Source organism: Linepithema humile, chromosome 1, assembly GCF_040581485.1.
Source record: "Linepithema humile isolate Giens D197 chromosome 1, Lhum_UNIL_v1.0, whole genome shotgun sequence".
NCBI classification, from domain to species: Eukaryota; Metazoa; Arthropoda; class Insecta; order Hymenoptera; family Formicidae; genus Linepithema; species Linepithema humile.
Genome location: NC_090128.1, coordinates 18842445 through 18850147, shown reverse-complemented (window position 1 = coordinate 18850147; position 7703 = coordinate 18842445).

Genomic DNA, 7703 nt, shown 5'->3' with positions numbered 1-7703 from the left:
GGAATGTAGTGGCCTTTACAGTTCAACGATATATAGTGATCAAGTGGCCGCTTCGTCGGTCCTTACGCACAGTTAGACGAACGATAATCATAGTGATTGGACTGGCGGGATTAGCAGTTTTATACTGTATTCCATGGTTTATTCTGTACAGTAATTTATTGTATATGACATTTAATACAGATGATACACCAAACTTTAGATTCTGGGTGGCAATTTTTGACACCATTCATATTATTATAACGTTTGTCTTACCTGCAACAATAATAGCAATTTTAAATACTCTAATAATGTATAACATCCGCAAGTAGAATCGTATCCGAAGAAACTTGATTTTAAATTCCTCTGCTTGCAATAAGGAAACATAAAGTTCTGACAATCAAGCGTCACACATTGAAGTCACAAAAATGCTTGTTATTATTTCAAACTCATTTACATGTTTGAATGTACCTGTACAAATCGTTGCACTTTGTATCAGCTATAACGTATGTATTAACATTTACAATTAAAGAAAAATCAACTATTGAATACAAAGTTTATTTACTTTACAAATGCATTTTACATTTTATAAAAAAGTAATGATAAATTTTTTTAATATTCAAATTTTTTTTTATTACTTTTAAATTTTTTTAACGCAATCGATATAAAAATTGTATTATTGTTTATTATGTGTTAATAATAACTTATAATGCTAATAATCATATTTGCAGATATGGAATATACATGTTTCCACAATTTTATTCATAATAATATTTTTGCATCTTATAAGTTACGGAATGAACTTTGTTCTTTAGTGCGCAACTGGGAAGAATGTTCGCAAAGAATTGATTCATATGTTTACGACATGATCAGATACTAAAAGGAACAAAGATATGAAAATCGAAATTTTCGAAGATTAGTGCGTTACTCAGTCATGCAATTATTATAAAGTAATGTAATGATGAAGCGCGACATCAATTAGAATTATATTATAATAAATATTTAGTTTCTTTTTTAATTATTTTTTATTAAAATTATTTTTTTTGTTATCTTTAATTAAAAGTGTAGTTGCAATTAACAGTGTTTAAATTAACAAATCTAATTAAATTTGTCGTATTATGAAGTTTTGAATTAGTAGCCTTCTATTTTAATATAAACCATCTAATTACCAAATACATAGTTTCTTTATTTTCAAAATGTATTCTCTGTAAGTAATATTGTACATATTATAAAGATATTAATTAATTTTTTTCGTAAAATTAAAAATTTATTTTAGAATTCTTAATGTTTAATCGCGCGCACGTGGTGTCTGGTCAAGACGATATTTTGTAACCGAGCGACAAAATTTGATTTCTATTGTAGGATTAATGACAAATTGGATTCCAAATAATAGCAGTATCTAATTAATCCTAATTTTGGAACAGAGGTGCGATGATTCTCAAAACTGTATAAAATATTTAAATCGCGGAACGAGAGCTCTTTCTCTTTTGCAGAATTTAGTTCTTCAAAAGAAAAAAAAAAAACGGCAAAGAGAAGAAAATCGATCGGTATGCAAAATAAGACCGAGCTTTCAAAGACGGGCCTGTTCGGAACGTCTCTGACAAAGTATTTTTGATACCTTTAATTGTAATAAATATACACACATTTATATATATATATCGACAAACATATTGACTGATTTCTGTTCGCCTTACTTTTATCTAAATCCGTAAAAATGGGACGGAAAAATGTAATTGTAGACATGGCAGCCTACAATTAAACATGTATTTGATTCTTAGTCACATCTCACGATACTGCCTGTCAATTTTTTGTATCTCTGTCTGCTGAATAACAGTTGATCCGTGTATTTGCTTTTTTGCACAAAATTACGTTCATTCAGCATCTGTTTGCGTGCACTTGCCATGAGCAACATTAATGTATTGACGGCATGACGACATTCATCTTTACTGAATTCAAGAAATACAAATTATAAATGATGAATATTGATTCCAAATCCTTTTGACTGGTTCGTATATTAGACATTAACATTCACAACAAATAAACGTAGGTATTGATATGTATACAAAGACAATAAACTAACAATACATTTATTTTTTGTCTTTAATCGATAAGTTAATCATTTTGCAAAGGTTCTTCAAAGCCGAGAAAAAGAACGAGTCTGCTCAAAATCATACGCGAGTCGAAAGACAGTGTCGCTTATTTGTACAATGTACAAGAATTTTGATATAGATACAGATAAGATAACATATTTTAAATTCCGATGGCTGATTTTAAGGCATTATTGATGCTATTATAACGTTTATCATACCCGCAATAATGATAGAAATTTTTAATGCTTTAATAATGTATAACATCCGCAAGTAAAATCGTATCCGAAGAAACTTGATTTTAAATTCCGCTGCTTCCAATGAGAATACTCAAAATTCTACAATAAAACGTCACACATTAAGATCACAAAAACGCTTGTTATCACTTCAAATATATTCATATGTTTCAATGCACCTTTTTAAATCTATTTACTTTGGTACAATCATAACCTATGTATTAACACTTATTATTAAAGAGAAACTAACTATCAAATACAGAGTTTCTTTACCTTAAAACCGCATTTTACATATTATAAAAAAGTATTAATTAATTTTTTTTAATATATCAATTTTTTTTATTATATCTACATTTTTTGACGCAATTAATATAAAAACTATATTATTGTTTATTATTTTTTAATAATAATTTATAACGCTAATAATCATATTTGCAAATAAGTTATAAATATTTTTCCATAATTTGTTTCATCAGTGATATTTTATATTTAACAAATAATGGAATAAACTTTTTTTCTATCGTGTAATTGGAAAGAATTTTCGCAAAAAATTGATTTGCATGTTTGCAGAACGTTCAAAAATTAGAAAAAACGAACATATGGAGATAACATAATTATGAGGACTAATGCGATTCATGCCATGCTAATATAATAAGGTAATATAATAATGAAACATGACGGTACAATTACATCGTATAATAATTACTTAAAAAAAAAATGTTTACAGATAACACTCACATTAAATGATAAATGCATGTTGCGTATTTATATATGTCCTTGTTTCTCATTTAATACTTTTTTGCATTTTTATGATGTTTTTCCGATAAATAAAAACAGACAACAGTTTTCATTATTTCTTTTGTCCTTCAGAAATCATACATTACATGATTAGAAAGAAATTAATTAAAGAAATTAATTACAATGTTTTTAGTTAAAAAAATATAGACAATTAATAATGCTTAGATAAAAAATATAATTAAAATTATCACATTAAAAAACTTAATTTATATACTTATTGTACCACACACGATATTGTATATATGATGCACCAGTTATTAAGACAGCTTAGTTGGTCTTCACTCACAGTGTATAATACAGCACAATATCTTTTACTTCAAAAAACAAGTTTATATTACTTAATTATTATTTTATTAGTTTCTAAAAATAAATCTGATTTCTCATTAACAATTGCTGCAAACAATTTAAAATCAGTGCATAAAAATGAATAAAACAAATGATGCAGTAAAAATTGTGATTAAAACTCTTAGTAACGTCTCAGAGTACTACATACCGACTTTCTTTTGCTTTTCTGTGTTGGTTAACAGTCTATCCATATATGTGTTTTTCTGCACAAAGCTACGGTACTCCTCGTCCAGCATTTACCTAGGTGCGCTTGCGATAAGCGACATCGGTGTTCTAATAACGATATTCGTGGACTGGCTCGAATTAAGAGACATAATATATATCAATTATTTGGATGCATTTTTTACTGGTTCGGAAAAGTTATTTGAGTTCTTGAGTGTGTGGATTATAGTGGTCTTTACTGTTCAACGGTATATGGCGATCAAGCGGCCGTTACTTTATCGCTTGGACACAGTCAAGCGAGCGAAAAACGTGGTGTTAGTGCTGGCAAACTTAGCAGTTTTATACTCTATTCCATGGTTTATTATGATTGCAATGTACATGGAAATTTATATATTTTTTGAGATAAACTTAGACCACTGGTGGCAAATTTTCGATGCCATTAATGCTATTATAACGTTTGTCTTACCCACAACAATAATAGCAATTCTTAATGCTCTAATAGTGCATAACATTCGCGAACATAATCGTATCCAAAGAAACTTGATTTTAAGTTCCGCTGCATCCAATAAGGAAACAAAAAGTTCTGAGAATAAAACATTACATATTGAAGTCACAAAAATGCTTGTTATTATTTCAAGCATAACTATATGTTTAAATACCCCCTACCAAATTTCCCGTCAACTTGAAACCTTAGAAATACTAGAGGTAATTACTATTAAAGAAAAATTAACCATCAAATACAAAGTTTTTTACTTAAAAATGCATTTTACGTATTATAGAAAACTTGTCGTTTAACCTAATTGCTATAAAAATTGTATTATTGTTTATAATTTTTTAATGATAAGTTATAATAATAATAACCATATTTACAGATATCTGGTAAACATTTTTACATAATTTGGATCATCACTCTATCATTATGGCTGACAAATTACGGAATAAACTTTTTTCTTCATTGTGCAACTGGAAAGAACTTTCGTAGAGAATTGATTCGCATATTTACGAAACGTTCAGATACTAGAAGGAACGAAGATATAGAGATGGAGAAATATTAAGAATAATGTGATTGATACCATCATGCAAATTATTATAATTATTATAAAAAGGTAATATAATGATAAAACACAATGTCAATTATATCGTACGATATTAACACGATTTCAAATATATTACATAATATTTAATTTTTTGAAAAAAATGTATACGAATAATGCTTATATAAAATAATATATGTATGTATTATATTATAAATGAGAAACACGTTTTTTTATGTAGGATTCGATCAGCGAATAAAAAATAGCCATCAAAGACTAAAATGATTTATTTACAGATAAAAAAGATCTATACACTTTTAAGTGTATAGTTTTGTTTATATAATCAAACTTTACTTAAAAACGCACCTTATGTATACGTTTAGTTTATAATTTTCTAGTTTTTCTGCACTTTTAAATTGTTTTCTCAGCATATTAAAATAAAAACTAAATATTATAATGTTGGTTTTATTAATAGAGATAGTAACGCTCAGTACTCTGATAGTGCACAACATTCGCAAGCAGAATCATGTCTGAAGAACGTTTATTTTCACTTTCGCTGTTTCCAATAATAATACTCAAAGTTCTAGCGATGAAACGTCACACATTAAGATCACAAAAATGCTTGTTATCAAGCATATTTATATGTTTCAAGCATATTTATATGTTCACATCTTTACAAGTCTATATATTTTTCGACTACTTTGAGGTATTAAAAATTTACGATTGTAGAAATATCAGTCTCAATGTAGAATTTTTTTACTTTAAAAATGCATTTTTTATGTTATAAACTATTAATCAACTTTTTTCTAAAATTGAAATCACTTTCTATAATTTCTATCTTTTAATCCTTATCGATATAAAATTGTATTATTGTTTATATTTCTTTAATAATAACTTATAATAACTTATAAGAATAATAATTTTATTTGCAGATAAGTAATAAATATTTAGTCGTACTTTGTTCATCAGTATTTTATATATAACAAATTATGGACTAAACTTTGTTCTTTACTGTGCAATTGAAAAGAATTTTCGTACAGGATTATTCTGCATGTTTACCAAATGTTTAGATATTAGAAGACACAAACATATGGAGATAACTATCATGCGAACTAATGTAATTGATACCATCGTATAATTATAATAAGATGATATAATAATAAAATATGATGGTATAATTCTATTGTAGAATAATTATTTTTAAAAAGTGTTTTCCGATAGCATTTACATTAAATAATAAACGCAATATGTATATATGTTCTTGTTTTTCATTTTATAGTTTTTTTTTATGTTCTGTCGGTATATAAAAACGGAAAATATTTTTCATTATTTCTTTTGTTATTCAGAAATTAGAAATACATTACACGTGTGTAATAATTACAATGAAATAATTACACGATTAAAAAAGAAATTAAAATTGTTTCTAATTAAAGAAATATATACAATTAACAATGTTTAAGTAAGAAAATTTAATTAAAATTGTCATAATAAAAATTTAATTAACTGATTCTATCACGCACGATATTGTATATATAACGCCACCAGTCATCAAAACGGCTTAAACGGTCTTCGGTCACGGTGCATATTACAATACTACATTTTTATATTTCAATGTATTTCAAAAAATAAGTTTATATTACTTAATTATTATCTAATTGTTAGTTTCTAATAATAAATCTCATTTCTCATTAACAACTGCTGCAAACAATTCATTCGTAAAAATGAGTGACAGAAATGACTTAGTATTATTTATGCTTACAAACTTTAATAACATCTCACAATACTATATACCGATTTTCTTTTGTCTTTCTGCGTGTGGGAACAGTCTATCCGTGCATGTGTTTTTCCACACAAAGCTACGTTACTCCTCGTCCAGCATCTACTTAGGTGCGCTTGCGATAAGCGACACCGGTTATTTGGTGATGACATTCGACGTGTGGCGAAGATTAGAATACATAATAAGTGATGAAAAATGGTCGATTACTGTTTCGATCAGTTTGGAAACTTTATTTGGTTTTTTGAGTTTGTGGATTGTAATGGCCTTTATTATTGAACGGTATATAGCGATCAAGTGTCCGCAACTTCGTCGCTCTGTGTGCACAGTCAAGCGAGCAAAAATCGTGGTATTTGGACTGGCGGGATTAGCAGTTTTATACTCTATCCCAAAGTTTATTATAATTGCAATGTGCATGACTACAAATGATAAAAAACAATTGGAAAACCTTATACCACTGGTGGTGGATTTCCAATATATTTGATGCTATTATAACGTTTGTCTTACCCACAACAATGATAGCAATTCTTAATGCTCTAATAGTGAACAACATGCGCAAGCATAATTGTATCCGAAAAAACTTGGTTTTAAGTTCCGTTGCTTCGAATAAGAAAACGCAAAGTTCTAACAATGAAACGTCACACACTGAAGTCACAAAAATGCTTGTTATCATTTCAAGCGTATTCATATGTTTAATTACACCTTTTCAAATTTGTCGCCTATTTCAACTTCTTGCCTTCAATGAGAAAATAGAGGTAGTTACTATTAAAGAGAAATCAGTCCTCAAATAGAATTTCTTTAAAACTTTGAAAATGCATTTTATATATTATTAAAAGCTATTAATTAATTCTTTCAAAAATTCAATTTTTTTCTTATTGTTTCTATTGTTTAACCCAATCAATATAAAAATTGTATTGTTGTTTAGAATCTTTTAATAATAAGTTAATAATAATAATTATATTATATTTACAGATCTCTGGTCATTATTTGGAATTAATTTTGACTCTCTGCCAATTATGGCTAGCAAATTACGGAATAAACTTTTTTCTTCATTGCGTAATTGGAAAGGATTTTCGCAGAGAAAAGATACGCATATTTACGAAACGTTCAGATAATAAAAAAAACAAAGATACGAAGACGGAAAATTATGAGGAATAAGGTCATTGATATTATCATGCAAATTATTATAATTATTGTAATACGGTAATATAATGATAACACGATGGTAGAATTATCGTACAATAAGTAATTTTTTTAAAACATAGTTTACGAATAGCACTAATATTAAGTA